The sequence below is a fragment of the Micromys minutus genome, assembly GCF_963924665.1.
Source record: "Micromys minutus genome assembly, chromosome: 1".
NCBI lineage: Eukaryota > Metazoa > Chordata > Mammalia > Rodentia > Muridae > Micromys > Micromys minutus.
The window spans coordinates 118,203,578-118,220,553 of NC_137969.1; positions in this window are offsets into that span (position 1 = coordinate 118,203,578).

The following is a 16,976-nucleotide window of genomic DNA, read 5'->3' on the forward strand; positions in this document are numbered from 1 at the left end:
GAGTGGCTTTTCTCAGAGCTGATTCTCTATTGTGTCTCTTGCTGCTGCTGATTGATTGGTTAGCGGAGAGCTCGTAGACCTGGCCTAATTTAAACAGCCAGAATATCTTCCAGGTTTCCCTTTGACCTCCTGTTTGTGGTATGCTTTATATAGGAATTAAGTTTTCTGTTTCTGGGAAAAATAAGTTGGAGGTAATGGACGTTGTCTGATACCCAACTGAGACCAATCTCAGATTTACATACACCATTTTTAAAAGAGCAAAATAAAGCACTTCTAAATGAGCTGATGCTGGCAAACTTTTCCATTGAAGATTTTATTTTTCACCAAGTTTATTTCTACGCTATTATCAATTTGAGAGCTAAATAGACGTTTAAATGCATCCTAAGCTGCTACTGTTACTATTAGTAAACGTTGAAACATTAGCTTAATCATGCAGTTAACCTTTACAAAGTGATTGGCCAGTTCCTTGAATTCCCCCACTTCCCCCCTCCCCCATCCCCGTTTCGGAGCCCTAGTATCGGAACCCCGGGATTCAGAGCCGCAGTTTCCGAGGATCCGGACGGAAGTGAGAGCTCACCGGCAGAACCTGCTTCCCGGAAGTCTTTAGTCGGCCAGCGAGACGCATGCGTACTGATGTCCAGGAGAAAGCGTGGGCGTGTTCAAAGCGACCCGCGGTGGTTGTAGCTTTAGAACTGCTACAGACAGCTCTATAAAGAGGCCTTGCCAGTTCCCAGCTCCTGCTCAGCTTGTCTCCGCCTCCTGGTCTCAGCCCAGACCTCTCCTCTGCGGCAACGTCAGCAGAGCAGCAGCCAAGATTGCATCTGTGCGTACCCCTAGATCCCTCAAGTAGAGGTTCGCCCTGTTAGGTGACACAGTGGAGACTATGGCACGCCGCCTGGAGACAGTGTAAAAGTTAAGACTTTGGAGGCAAGCGTGTCTTTGTGAACGCTTCATCTTTTCCTACCTTCTGTGGTTGCTTCAAGTATTATTCCAAACGAAATGGGCATTCTTTAAATAATTGAAAAATATATTTGAAATATGTTTATTTCTGTGGAAAGCTATTAATCTCATACACGGTTACCATGGATCCCAGTGAGTTCTTAATAGGCTAGTTGTAACAGACTACAAACAAATTACAAGCATCGTAAAACCCTTTGATTCTTGTAATTTCCAGGTGTCTTTGAAGAATGTAGAAGCCATTTGGACAGCACTTAGGTTTAGAATTGGGATTTGAAGCTTTGTGGGAAGACGCTAAACTGGCGTTAACGCTTGAGGCATCGTGCCTGTCTTAATCTTTTGTTGTTTTAAAGTAGTTCTGTGCATTTGTGAAGTTGGGCAAACTATAAAGAAAAGTCGCCCTCCAGTATCCACACTGAAGCAACACAAACATGTTGGTTTATTTTTAACCTTTTCCTATGTGAAATATTAATTTTCACACTTCTGTACAGTGTCAATCGTTTGCTTCTTTCACATAACAGTTCTCAAGTTTTGCTTCATTCTGGTTTGGCAAATATCTTCTAAGTAGATTGTTGTCCTTGTTACTAGGTGTCTAGATTGTATCAGCTTTGCAGCAATATTAACTATGAAGAGAAACAACTGGAACAAAGTTTCGAACAAAGTAAGAGTGGCTGGTGAGGTGGCTCAAATGGGAAAAGATGCCTGTCAAGAGGCCTGAGGAGCTAGATTCAATACCCAGACTACCTCATGAAATTGTCTTCTGATCTCTATTCATGGACATAAAAATTAAGATGTAATAAAAATTCTCTTATATGAACATAACATAGAATTTGTGTCAACAAGGGGTATCACTGTTTGCTGTACAAGCAAGAACATCTCGTTTTTTCCCCTAGTTTTACCAACCAATAAGATGGGGATAATAATTCTCCTTGTATAAACACAATAAATTAAACATTGTGCAAAAGGGACTATATTAATAAATGACAGTTATTGATGGTTTGCATATGCTCTGCCCAGAGAGTGGCACAATTAGAAAGTGTGGCCCTGTTGGAGTAGGTATGGCACTGTGGTCGTCCTAGCTGCCTGAAAGTCAGTATTCTGCTAGCAGTCTTCAGAACATGTAGGTACTCCTTTACAGATGAATAGAAAGTCTGTATTACTTATTGGTGACTGCGCAAATCCCGCAGCCCCAATCTTTACCTTTTTTTGTTTGTTGTTTATTTTTGTCCTTTATGCATAAAATTGACATCCTTGTTGACACAATTAGAAAAAACAGAAGAACTAAGCAGCCAAAAACAGGGTAGGTACATTTGGAGACTTGCCTGGATCCTAGAACTATGGATTGGATCTTTGATGGATTAGGTCGTCACTTTGGCAAGTGTTGGGACCTACATGCTAGAATCTAAAGTCAGAATCTTGCCTCAAAATGACATTGTGTTAATGTCTGGGGGCCTATTAACTTATTGCCACACTAGATATAAGGTGTTTGATGGCTTTCCTTGTTTCATTGTAATAAATGTTGGAATTAGAAATTAATGTTTTAATTTAAAAAAATGAATTGTAATCTTTATACCCATGATTATTCATGTTTGAGAGTATACTTTTTCAGGTTAATGCATGTATGTAGTTAGTAATCAGGGTTCTCTAGAGTCACAGAATTTATGGATAGTCTCTATATAATAGGGGAATTTCTTATGTCAACTTACAGTCTGTACTCCAACTCCCCCAAAACAATGGTCAGCTGTGAAAGGGAAGTCTTAAGAATCTAGTAGTTGCTCAGACCCACAAGGCTAGTTGTTTCAGCTGGTCTTCTGTAGAAATAGATTCCAACAGATGTGCTGGCAAGTAAGTGCAAGCAGGTGAAGAAGAGAGAATCTTATTTCTGGCAATGTCCTTATGAAGGTCTCCAGCAGAAGGTGTGGCCCAGATTAAGGTGTGTACCACAACTCATGGATATGGGACTTGTTTTGTCCTAGGCTGACGTTGAACTCAGAGATGTCCTTACCTTAGTTTCCTGGAATTAAAGTATGTGTACTACCTTGCCTGGGCCTAAGATTTTCAAAGCCACTATGCCTCAAGATCTCCATGACAAGATCCAGGTCAAAAACTTGTATGTCCCACCCTCGAGATCTGGATCACAAATAAGCCCTTCAATTCTGGATTGTAGTTCATTCTAGATATAGTCAAGTTGACAATAGGAATAGGCATTACAATGTATATGTATGCTTTTAGAAATAGGATTATATTATAAATTGGTTTAGTAATTTGCTGATGACAGTAAGATGAAATTATGGCACAAGCCAGGGCAAGATGGCACATGCTTTGAATCCCAGCACTCTGGAGGCAGAAGCAGGTATCTGTAAGTTTGAGGTCACTCTGGTCTACATAGTGAGTTTCAGGAATATATAGAGAGACTCTGTCTCAAAAGAACAAAAACACTGAGGTTTGGGGTGTAGCAGGTAGTGTTAAAGGGATGGTAATAAAGCTAGAGAGGAAGCTGGTAGAATTTGGATTTCATAACAAATTTACTGCATGGAGAGACTTAGGGATCACATAGCAAAGCAACATGATCGAATTTCTTTAAGAAGATTTATTTGGCTGCATTGTGGAGATAGACTTCAAGGGATCCGGTTCTCTTCAGGAAGAAGTAAACTTATTAGGCTATTGTAGTAATCTTACTGAGAGATGGTGGCAGTTTAGATGGACATAAGGATGGGAATGTTTTTAGAGGAGGAAATATATTGAAGGAACAGGTTATATCACTCCCTAATGGAGTGGATGTAGGTAAGAGAAAGAAACTTAGAGTGTTTTACTGAGGAATGAGTTCAATGAATGGTAAAGCACATGGATAGTCTGTACATGGTCCTGGGTTCTAACCTCAGTACTGTATTGTAAAATGCCTTCGCTTGGGTAATTACCCTGGGTATTTAACAGCAATGTAAGAAAAGAAGCAGATCTTGATGCATGGAGGGGGTAGCCATTTTGTCCTAGTGTTTTTATCCCCTCAGAATAGAACATCTATACAATATGCTGGTATTCGTTTGCATGTAATACTTAATAATTTTTTGCCTAATTCTGTAAGCATCTTTGTAATTCCATCTTGTCCTTGTTACAAGTGGTCTAGCTTATTGATATCAGCTTTGTACTATCCTGTAACTAATGAGGCAATAGCTAGATCATCTCTTTAGAAAGATGTATGCATTTACTGTGTAACTGTGACCAACTTATTTGATTTTTTTACCTTACTTATTTGTAAAATCAGTAACATGAGAAAAATTCTCATTGCATAAATAATTATAAGAACTAAATACAAGAACAAGTGATTATTTATATCTGCTTAATCTCAAGCCAAATATCTAATAGAAAATTAGTTGGACTATAGCTCACTAGTAATGCATTTGTCTGTGAGGCCCTGTATTCAATCCTGAGCAACACACACACACACACACACACACACAACATGCAAGAAAGAAATACGATTGAGTGTTAGAACCAGATATAGTAGTTCACAGCTATGATCTCTGTGTTTGGGCAGTGTGGGAGGTAGGTGGGATCAGGTGTCTAGGGTCATCCTCTTCTGCTTAGTGAACTTAGCCTGGGTTCTCATCCTAAGCTACAGAAAACCTGGTCTCAAAAACAAAAAAAGAAAACCAGGTCTCAAAGCCTTCAGATATTGCTAAATTATCTTTTCCTTTCCATTTATTTTTACTATCTGTGCTGTGTTTGATCCTGCAAATATACCTGCCAATGTTGTATCTTTGTTCAATTCTTTTATCATTATAAAAATGTACCTTGGTGTCCTAGTGAGCTCTAATTGTCAATTTGACATACCCTGGAGTCATCAGAGAAAGGCATCTCAATTACAGCATTTTCCAGATTACATTGATTTATGTGCAAGTCTTGGTTGCTAATTCAGGTAGGGGGTCCAATTCTGGCAACATCATTCCCTGGAGAGGTAGCATTGGACTGTACAAGAAAGCCAGCTAAACATGAGCCTATGAACATGCCATCAAGGGGTATTGATACCTTGAAGTGGAAATTTTTGGTTTCTTTGGAGACTCAGTTATGTCATGAGATATTTTTTGGAAACTGTTCTGTGAGAGGATGTTTTGCTGAGGCAGAAATGTGGGAGGATGTTTTGTGAGAACAGAAACATGGTGTTTTTCTGGAAGCTGCCTGGAAAGGTGGCATGTGATGTTGTGCTAGAGCAGCCACTTGAGAGAACACATGATGTTTGAAAGGGTGTAAATATAAACCAGCAGTGGACAAGACTGTGGCATTGGTTCACCATGCTACCCTTTGCTGGTCTTCTTTGGCTTTGCTGACACTGGTCTTCACTGATAGAACTGTGGCATTGGTTTGCCTTGCCCTTTTCACTAATATTGTTTGTTGTGACTTCATAGAGAGAAATGCACCAAAGAACTTCTGACAGCAAGATGCCCCTTTTGTGGACCCTGATCAATTGGCAGTTTCTTGCGGTTTTTTTCAGAATCAAACTGCTGTTGCTAATTCATAAGTGATGTTTTCAAGTAGATCAAGCTATTGCTCCTAATTTGTATAAACTGAACTGCTAATATCCTGAAAACGAAGATTAGAATCACCACAAAGAACTATTTCTAAACAGGTCGACATATCCCTTTGCCCTATTAACATTTCCTTTCTACTATCTCTGATGGGTGGTACACTAGAACCTTTATTTAAAGTAGGTTTTGTGACCATTCCCCATGATCAAGTAGACTTTATCCCAGGGATGCAGGAATAGTTTAATATACAGAAATCCATTAATGTCATTCACTATATAAACAAACTCAAAGGAAAAAAAAAAAAAAAAAAAAAACACATGATCATCTCATTAGATGCCAAGAAAGCATTTGACAAAATTCAGCATCCCTGCATGTTAAAAGTCTTGGAAAGATCAGGAATTCAAGGCCCATACCTAAACACAGTAAAAGCAGTATACCACAAACCAGTAGCCAACATCAAACTATGGTGAGCAATCCCACTAAAATCAGGGACTAGACAAGGCTACCCGTGCCCCCCCACCTCTCCCCCTACCTATTCAATATAGTACTGGAAGTCCTAGCCAGAGCGATCAGAGAGCAAAAGGAAGTCAACGGGATACAAATCAGAAAGGAAGAAGTCAATATATCACTATTTGAAGATGGTATGATAGTATACTTAAGTGACCCCAAAAAATGCCACCAGAGAACTCCTACAGCTGATAAACAACTTCAGCAGAGTGGCTGGATATAAAATTAACTCAAACAAATCAGTAGCCTTTTTCTACTCAAAGGATAAACAGGCTGAGAAAGAAACTAAGGAATCGACACCCTTCACAATAGTCATAAACAATATAAAATACCTTGGTGTGACCCTAACCAAGCAAGTGAAAGATCTGTATGACAAGAACTTCAAGTCTCTGAAGAAGGAAATTGAAGAAGATCACAGAAAATGGAAAGATCTCCCAGGCTCATTGATTGGAATGATCAACATAATAAAACTTGCCATCTTGCCGAAAGCAATCTACAGATTCAATGCAATCCCCATCAAAATTCCAACTCAATTCTCCATAGAATTAGAAAGAGCAATTTGCAAATTTATTTGGAATAACAAAACCCAAAATAGTGAAAATTATTCTCAACAGTAAAAGAACTTCCAGGGGAATAACCATCCCTGACTGCAAGCTGTATTACAGATCAATTGTGATAAAAACCGCATTGGTAGAGAGACAAGCAGGTAGATCAATGGAACAGAATTGAAGATGCAGAGATGAACTCATACTCCTTTGGTCACGTGATCTTTGACACAGGACCTAAAGACATTCAATGGAAAAAGGACAGCCTCTTCAACAAATGGTGCTAGTTCAACTGGCAGTCAGCTTACAGAAGAATGCAAATTGATCCATTCTTAACTCTGTACAAAGCTCAAGTCCAAGTGGATCAAAGACCTCCACATAAAACCAGGTACACTGAAACTAATAAAGGAGAAAGTGGGGAAGAGCTTGGAACACATAGGCACAGGGGAGAATTTCCCGAACAGAACACCAATTGCTTATGCTCTAAGATCTAGAATTGACAGATGGGACCTCATGAAATTGCTGGGTTTCTATAAGGCTAAAAGACACTGTCAAGAGGACAAAATGGCAGCCAACAGATGGGAAAGGATCTTTACCAATCCTACATCTGATAGAAGGCTAATATCCAATATATACAAAGAACTCAAGAAACCAGACTCTGAAGAATCAAATAATCCTATTTAAAAAATGGGGTACAGAGCTAAACAAAGAATTCTCAACTGAGGAATACCAAATGGCTGAGAAGCACCTAAAGAAATGTTCAACATCCCTAGTCATTAGGGAAATGCAAATAGATTCTACCTCACACCAGTCAGAATGGCTAAGATAAAAAACCCAGGTGACAGCAGATGCTAGGGAGGATGTAGAGAAAGAGGAGCACTCCTCCATTATTGGTAGGATTGTAAGCTAGTATAACCACTCTGGAAATCAGTCTAGTTGGTCTTCAGAAAATTGGACATAGTACTACCTGAAGATCCAGCTATACCACTCGGGCATATACCCAAAAGATGCTCCAATATATAACAAGGACACATGTTCTACCATGTTTATAGCAGCCTTATAATAACCAGAAGGTCGAAAGAACCCAGATGTCCTTCATTAGAGGAATGAATACAAAAATGGTGGCACATTTACACAATGGAGTACTGCTCAGCTATTAGAAACAATGACTTTATGAAATTCCTAGGCAAATGGATGGAACTGGAAGCAGTTATCCTGAGTGTATACCCTCGCCCAAAGACCACCAAGGAGTCAAGGTTCATTGCAAAAGCAAGAGGATTTTATTATGCCAACATGCCGGGGTTCAACAGCCTTCTGGAAGAAGGGAACCCCAAGCAGTAGCTATAGGGAGTTTTTAAAGCTACAAACAGGGTGGTGTTATCTGTGGGAGCAGGGTACCAATGTCAGATGTTCTGTTTCTGCTGATTTTGCCCTTTGTCGGGTACCAGCTGAGACCTTTCGGTTGGCCTTCTTCTGACCTTGGGCTCTAGGGAGTGTTATCAGGAGCACAGCTGCAGCCCCAGTCTGTCCTTAGCTCATCCTGAGGAGGAATGTTATCCGGTTCCTGAAGGGGTGCAGCTGCAGCTCATCATCAACTCCTGAGGACACTGAGGGGGCAGTTTGTATTTTTCCACTACTGGGGCCTTTCAGTATGCACTCACTGATAAGCGGATACTAGCCCAAAAAGCTCTGAAACAATTCACAGACATTATGAAGCTCAAAAAGAAGGAAGGTCAGGATGTGGATGCCCCAGTTCTTCTTAGAAGGTAGAACAAAGCACTCATGGGAGGAAATACAGGGACAAATAGAGGAGCAGAGATTGAAGAAAAGATCCGAGACTGCCTCACTTGGGGATCCACCCCATATGCAACCACCAAACCCAAGCACTGTTGCTGATGGAAAGAAGTGCTTGCTGACAAGAGCCAGATATGGATGCCTCCTCAGAGGCTCTGCTAGAGTCAGACAGATATAGTTGAGGATGCTTGCAGCTAATCATCGGACTGAACACTGAGTCACCAATGAAGGAGCTAGAGAAAGGACTCAAGAGGCAGAAAGGGTCTGCAACCCCATGGGAAGAACAACATTATCAACCAACCAAACCCTCCAGAGCTCCCAGGGACTAAAACACCAACCAAGAAACACACATGGAGAGACCCATGGCTCCAGATGCATGTGTATCAGTGGACAGCATTGTCTGGCATCAATGGGATAATAGGCCTTTGGTCCAGTGAAGGTGTGTTTTTCCAGTGTAGGGGAATGCCAAGGCACTGAGGTGGAGAGGGAGGTTGGGAGAGAAAGCACCTTCTTAAAAACAAGTGGAGGGGGAGGGGGGATGGGAGCAGGGGAAAGGGATTAACATTTGAAATGTAAATACAGAGAATATCCAATAAAAACAAAAAAAATTAAGTAGGTTTTGAAAAATCTAAACCTACACTCCCTGACTCCTGTTCTACTTCCTCTGCAGTGAGCAAGTTTTCTGGTTAAGGAATAGCAAGCAGGCCTCTGCTTGAGTTCATGCTTGAATTCTTGCCCAGACTTCCTTCAATAAGGGATTTATTTGGTTGATACTTCCTTTTTCCCCTAGATTGCTATTGGCCAGTGTATTTTATACAGCCACAGGATGAAACTAAAACTATATTTCACTAGTAATGGCTTTACTTGAAGATATTTTTTGTCTGATATGGGTACTGACATAGTCTTTACCCTGTTGATATTTACATAAGCAGTGCCAGTGAATCTAACACTTTCTCTTCTAGATCACACTTTATTAAATCTTGTTTTAAAAAAAACCCAAAACAAAAAAATCTAGATTGACAATCTGCACCTTGATTATTTAACCTAGTAATATATAACATATTTATTATGTAGTTAGATTTGTCTTTTATTTTTCCTCTACCCCTATTTTATGGTTTTCTTTTGCATTCAGTGACCATGAAATAGTATTGAAATTTCTTTTTTTATTTTAAATTAAACTTTATTATTTATTTATTCCAGTCATTGCTCTCCTCTCAGTTCCCCCCCCACAGTTCCTCCTCCCATTCCTCCTCCCCCTTGCCTCCAAGAGAGTGCTCCCTTACCACCCCTAGACCTCCCCCTTCCCTGGGGTCTCAAGTTTTTTAATGAAATTTTTTTAGTGATACTTTTTTACTTGTGAAAAACATGATTTCTGTCTTAGTTGTTCTAGGGCATGCCATATACATCTTCCCTCACCAGAGACAGTTACTTAGTTCCAGTGAGCTATGGAAATTCTAATAGAGTTGATTGCTTTCTTACTTCAAGTGGTAGAAACACTACAAATTCACCAGTACATTTATTATAATTATTGCTTATATGTCTCTTAAAGAAATGGGGGAATTCGACTTTAGTCAACTGTGCTTTTATGGCTTATGTTATGTTGGCTTTATTCCCTCAGATTCTGTTTTTGTTCTTGTGAAATTCAATTTGCCACCTAGAGTAATTTCTAAAGCTTTGCTCTGCTATGTAGCAAGGTCTTCCTTGGTGGAAAACAAGACTCAGGAAGTTTGTCGTATGGGGCATGCCCTTAATCTCAGTACACTGGAGGGAGAGGCAGGAGGATCTTAATGAGCTCCAGGTCAGTTAGCCCTACATAATGAGACTCTATCTCAAACAAAAAAACAAACAAAAATAAACAAGCAATTCCCCCCAACAACAAAACAAACAAACAGACTCAGAACATTCCAAACTGAAAAGCTTAGAAGAAGCCTACTTAAAACTCAGGAAGGAAACAACTCATAAGATTCCCTTCCACCCAAGGCTAATAAGCAGCATTTTGTTAACTGCTAAGGACATTCTCCAACCTGTTCACTTGCCTGGAAGGTAGGCCAACTAATTAGTTTGCCAAGTTCAGTTTCGGTGAAATTGTTTATTTGCTCTGTCATTCGTTTCCTCTGTGGGATGAGAGTCATTTGTTCACATCTCAAGAAAACTCAAACGATATAACTGTCATCTGAACAAGAACTTACTGAGATGGTGACTGAGAAGGAGTGATTAGATGACCCTGCAGTAGGCTTCAAGACATGTTCAAATGACTGATCTAGTTGAGGGAGCAATCCCTATATGACTATCTTTTCTTAGGACAGCATGCCTCTTTTATAGTAGTGTGTGTGTAATTCCTATAACGGAAGAAGGGATATGCGACAATGGATGAGCGGAGATTGAGAAGTCATGAAGGAATTCAGGGTTGTCTTCTATGAGGTATGGAATGACACACCTGTTTGATGAATGGGACCAACCATGTGAATATGGAAATACCTTAGAAACAAAGGATAGAAGAATGCATTACAGTCTCTGAGAGAGGTATATATGTTGCCATAGCCATACTGGCTAAGTGGCCACTACTGTGTGAAAAATGAAACTGATGCTGAAATCACTACCCAGAGATAACTTGAATATTAAGGGGATAATTATAAAAGGGAAGGGATGTCCACCCTCCGGCTTTCCTCTGACCTGGGTCTCAATAACTCTTCCTCCTGTGTACCCCACTTAAGTCACAAGCTTCTTATTCTGCACATTCTTTTAAACAGTTTCACCCCTTCCCATGATCTTTGTCAATTATATTCTGAGTTCCTGATATATTTATTGACTATCTTAAAGAGATCTTATACTGAAACTTGGCATGGTGGTGCATACCACTATTCCCAGCACTTGGTAAAAGGAAGCAGGAAAATCAGAAGTTCAAGATAACCCCTGGTTACAAAGTAAATTAGGGGCCAAGTTGGGCTACATGTACCACATCTCAAAAAACCAAATAGATTATTATGGTGTCAAAAAAAAGGAGCTAACACCAAAATGTTGCAAGGTAAAAATTTAGTTTACAGCCAGGCCAAACTTACAGTAGGAGACAGAATCAGCCAAGACTGAAAGTGTGGGAGCCTCTTTGTAGCAAGTCAGCAGGTAACTACAAAAAAAGCAGAATTTCTACAGTTGTTTTTATGATCATGGGGAAAAGCACATGTGGTTTATAGACAATTCCTGGAACATACCATGAAACAATGTGTAAATCACAAGGTTATCGAGAAAGAACAAATCAAACAAAATTAAGTTGACCTTTAGCATGGGATATGATTAAAGAAACACAGAGGAGGGAACACTATATAAATAAATAAAATTCTAACATTATGTTTAAGTAAGAAAAGGAAGGAAAAAACTGGAGTCAGCCATGCCTTAACAAAAATGAAAGAAGGAGGAAGGAAAATTGCACTGAACTTGGCTGAAGCTAAATTTCTATCCCTTCTCCCCACTGAACTGTCTGCTGTCTTATTGTTTAAATAAGAAACTTGTTTAAATAAATCATCATCAAGTTCATCAGTAAGCACCACTGATTTCACTACAAAAACATAATGAATTCATTCTGTTCCCTAAATTCCAGTAGCACAGTCTCAATCTAAGCCTTGGTCCTGTAACTCTTTGCCGTGTTATTTTCCCTGAGGAAATGTGAAAGTCTGCTTACCCCATGTAGGGTACCAACAACCAAGCAAAGAAATTATGCCACCAATGTCTAGCTGGTAAAGCCAATGAGCTTATTGAGTTTACTTATTGGAGCATGTGTAAAGGGGTGTGTGAATGGCCCCCAAATGCTGTCCCACTGAACAATTTTATCTGGCATGGGTGAAACCTAAAAGATGCATAGTTGGAGTTCTTTCCTTTTTATCCACCTTCTACCCTGTACTTCCTCTAGCATCTCCAAGGACATGGAATTCTGGGAGGGAATTTTGTGCAGGACTGGGGGGAAATTAGGGAAGGACTGGGATATCAGTTGATGGTCCAATGATCCTCTCCCTCTTCCCAAGAGAAAAGCAACAGGCTCAAGTTTGTTGAGAACCTCATACGGGTAGTCACAGCTCTGCTAAGATATGACTGGTTATGCTATACATGGAGGACAGTGTTTGTTGCTATTCTTGGCTGGCAATTTAACCACAATTGAAATGAACTAAAATGAGACTGGCTAGGTACACCTGTGAGGAATTTTTCTTTAAACAGTTTGAAGTAGGAAGATCCATCTTAGATCCAGATCTTTTGAGATTCACCTTAAATCTGGGCTACCCCTTCTGATGACAGCCTATATAATAGATGTAGAAGGAAGGAAGGAAGGAAGGAAGGAAGGAAGGAAGGAAGGAAGGAAGGAAGGAAGGAAGAAAGGAAGGAAAGAAGGAAGGAAAGAAGCACTTGCTCTTTGCCTGTTTGCTCTAGCTGGTACAACCATTCCTTCACTGGCATCACAGCTTACTTCAGTATTTGGCATAGACTGAAGGACTTAAGAGCTGAGACATCAGCCTCATGGACTGAACAACCACTGGGTTCTTTGGACTTCCCTCCCCCCCCTCCTCTTTCCTCCCTTTCTGTCTTAGGGTTTCTATTCCTGCACAAATATCAAGACCATGAAGCAAGCTGGAGAGGAAAGGGTTTATTCTGCTTACACTTCCATACCGCTATTCATCACCAGAGGAAGTCAGGACTGGAACTCAAGCAGGTCAGGAAGCAGAAACTGATGCAGAGCCCATGGAGGGATGTCTCTTACTGGCTTGCTTCCCATGGCTTGCTCAGCCTATTTTCTTATAGAACCCAGGTCTACCAGCCCAGGGATGGCACCACCCACAATGGGCTGGGCCCTCCCCCCTTGATCACTGAGAAAATGCCTTACAGCTGGATCTCATAGAGGCATTTCCTCATCTGAGGCTCCTTTCTCTGTGATAACTCCAGCTTGTGTCAAGTTGACACAAAACCAGCCAGTACAATTGACCCCTTGTCAACTTGATATGCAAACAAATTAATATTAAGCTTCAACCCTTACTTTCTTGTTCATCCCCCAAGATCTAGATAACCTTAAGAGTCCCACAGTCTTTACCAATTCTTACATTTTAAAATTGCAATACCTTTAAAATATTCAGTCTCTTTAAAAAAATCAAAGTCTTTCTACAATTCAAAGTCTCTAAACTGTGGGCTCCTCTTCTTCCTTCAAGAAGGAAAGATATCAGGGCACAGTCACAGTCAAAGCAAAACCAATTTCTAACCATCTAATGTCTGGGAATCCACTTACGAACTTCTGGGCTCCTCCAAGGGCTTGAGTCACTTCTCCAGCTCTGCCCTTTGTAGCATATACTTTTGTTTTCTAGGCTCCAGCTGCCTGTTCTCCACTGCCGCTGCTGTTCTTAGTAGTTATCTCATGGTACTGGCATCTCCAAAACAGCACTGTCAGTCCTGGGCCACTAGTTGCCACTGAGGATGCACCTTCACCAATGGCCTTCCATGGCCTCTCACAGTGCCGAGCCTCAGCTGCTCTCCATGACCCCTTCATTTCTTCAAAACCAGTACCACCTGGGTGACTCGTACACTTTCAGTTTTTCTTTTTTATTAATTGGTTATTTTACTTATTTACATTCCAAATGTTGTCCTCCCCCCTTTCCAGTTTCCCCTCCACAAACCTCCCATCCCTCCTCCCCATTGCTTCTAAGAGGGTGCTCACCCACCCACCCGCCCACTTTAGCATCCCCCAGCCCTGGGTCCTAGAGCCTCCACAGGATCCTAGAGCCTCTCCTCCCATGAATGCAAAATAAGACAATCCTCTGCTACATATGTACATGTGTAGCTGGAGCCATGGGTCCCTCCATGCATAGTCTTTGGTTGGTGGTTTAGTTCCTGGAAGCACTGGGGTATTCCGTTAGTTGATATTGTTGTCCTTCCTATGGGGTTGCAATCCCCTTCAGCTCCTTAAGTCCTTCCCCTCACACTTCCATTCGGGTCCCCAGGCTCAGTCCAATGGTTGGCTGTGAGTATCTGCATCTGTTTTAGTTAGATGCTGGCACAGAGAACAGCCACACTAGGCTGCTTTCTGTGAGCACTTCTTGGCATCAACAATAATGTTGGGGTTTGTTGTCTACAGATGGGATGGATCCCAAGGTGGGGCAGTCTCTGGATGGTCTTTCCTATTGATAGACAGCCATTGTTGGACTAGCTGGATCACAGTCTGACAGCCACTCTACAAAATCTCTCTCTCTCTCTCTCTCTCTCTCTCTCTCTCTCTCACACACACACACACACACACATTTTATATTACCTGCTTTGTTCCTCTAGAAAACTCAGAATAATATAGTTTATAAACTCATTCATACAGCTCTCTCTCTTTTGTGACTCTTCTAATGTTTTTGATTTGTTCCTATTTTCCACCCAGAAACTGGACTATACTTTCAAAGCACAGTGTGATCATGTCATCCTCCAGCTTCAAACCATATGCCAAGAGCAGTAACACTTCACTTAAGGTCAGACGTTTAAACATGCCTTGTCAGGGACTTGATGGTTTAAGCCCAGCTGATATTCCAGTGTCAGCTTTCACCCATAGAATTCAGTGAAGCAAAAGCGAGTGCGTGCTTGTGGTAATCCTAAAATAAGCTATATGTTTTCTTCCCTGAAAGCCTACAGTTTTTCTTATTTCTCTTTCACAAATTTCTCTTCATTGTGACTACTACAACTCATTCTTCAGATACTGTTTTAAACATCAGTTCCATGAGAACTCTTACCCAGATGGTAGCCTACTTTCTGGTCCTGATATATACATCAGCCTTTCTTTCCTATATTTTCCTTAAATTAATCTGTTATTTTCCTAATAAAACACTGGGCTGCAGCTGGGGTGGTCAGTTAAGGAAGTGTGTGTGTGTGTGTGTGTGTGTGTATGTGTGATAATTAACTTCAATTGGCATCTGAACAATATTCAGAATTGCTATGGCATCACATCTATAAAAAATTGTATATATTAGGTTAATTGTTGTAGGAAAACCCTGCCTAAATGTGGGTATTACCATTCCATAAACTGGGGTCCTGGGGTGGATAAAGGGGAGAAAACAAGCTGAGCACAAGCATCTATCCCTCTCTGATCCCTGTCTGCATAATGCAATGTGACTGGCTGCCTAGACTCCTGCTCCCTTGCCTTCCCACAATTCCCTTCCTTCCTTAAGTCACTTTTTTTTAGATATTTTGTCACAGAAATAAGAAAAGAAATTGAGGAGCCAGAGAAAGAACTGAGGGATCTGAAAGGGTTTGCAACCCCATGGGAAGAACAACAATAACAACCAACCAACCCTCACCCCACCCCCAGAGCTTCCAGGAACTAAAACTCCAACCAGTGGGTACACATGGAGAGACCCATGGCTCCAGTTGCATTTGTAGCAGAGGACAGCATTGTCTGACATCAATGGAAAGAGAGGCCTTTGGTCTTAGTAAAGGCTCATTTTCCCAGTGTAGGGGAACGCCAAGGCACTAACTGAGGTGGGAGTGGGAGCATCTTTATGGAAGCAAGGGGGATGGGAGAGGGGGGAAAGGGGATAACATTTGAAGTGTAAATACAGAGAATATCCAATAAAATGATAAAAAAGAAAAGAAATTGTTTCAGTAAGTGTCTTAGTATGGGTTTTATTACTGTAAAGTGATACCATGACCACAGCAGCTCTTATAAAGAAAGACATTGAATTGAGGTTGGCTTACTACTTCAGAAGTTTGGTTCATTATCATCATGACAGGAAATATGACAGTGTGTAGGCAGTCATAGTACCAGAGGGACCAAGATCTCTACATCTTGATCCGAAGGAAGCAAATCTTGAGCAAATATATAACTTCAAAGCCCACCTTCACAGTGACACACTTCGTCTAAGAAGGCCACACCTACTCCAATAAGGCCACATCTCCTAATAGTGCCACTCCCTGTGGCCAATCATTAAAATTCATGAATCTGTGTGGATCATACCTATTCCAACCACCACAGTAGGCACAATTTATTTGGGGTCAGTCTTATGGATTTTGAATGCCATCTTTGGCTCCTTGTGTCTGGGTGTGTGGTGAGGCAGAACATTGAGGTGAAGAGAGCATACTAGAATTTTAAAAATTATCCCACTATAGTCAGAAGTGGGGAGGAAGAGGCTCAGGAGAGACAGACAGGGGGTAGGCAAGAACAAGATGCTGTCCCTAGGCTCAACTTCCATTACCTGGGCCCCACTCGTTAAGTTTCTGTTGCCTCCAACAAGTCCATTTAACTGTGAACCCGTCAGGAGACTAATCATTTGAGGAAATGAGAGGCCTAGGATCCAGTCAATACTCCAACATTCCTAGGTAGCAACCACATGTCTTTTGCACATGGTTTGGGGGAGGCATTTTAGCAGTCAGTATATTCATTTGTATGTTTGTTTCTGTTTTACTACACTACAAATGATTTTGTGATTAGACGGAATTTCTTCTATCATTCTGTGCCTAGGTTCTGGCAATACGAAACACAGCACTAGGTAATCATAACATACATTTGGTGAAGTCACATAAAAAGATAAGAACCTTGATTATTGTGATGTCAGTGAAAACATGGAGGACTAAAATTCACTGTTCACACACAAGAAACCTCAAGAAAATAAGAAAATCAATGAAAAGAAAAGGAACCGGGAAGGAG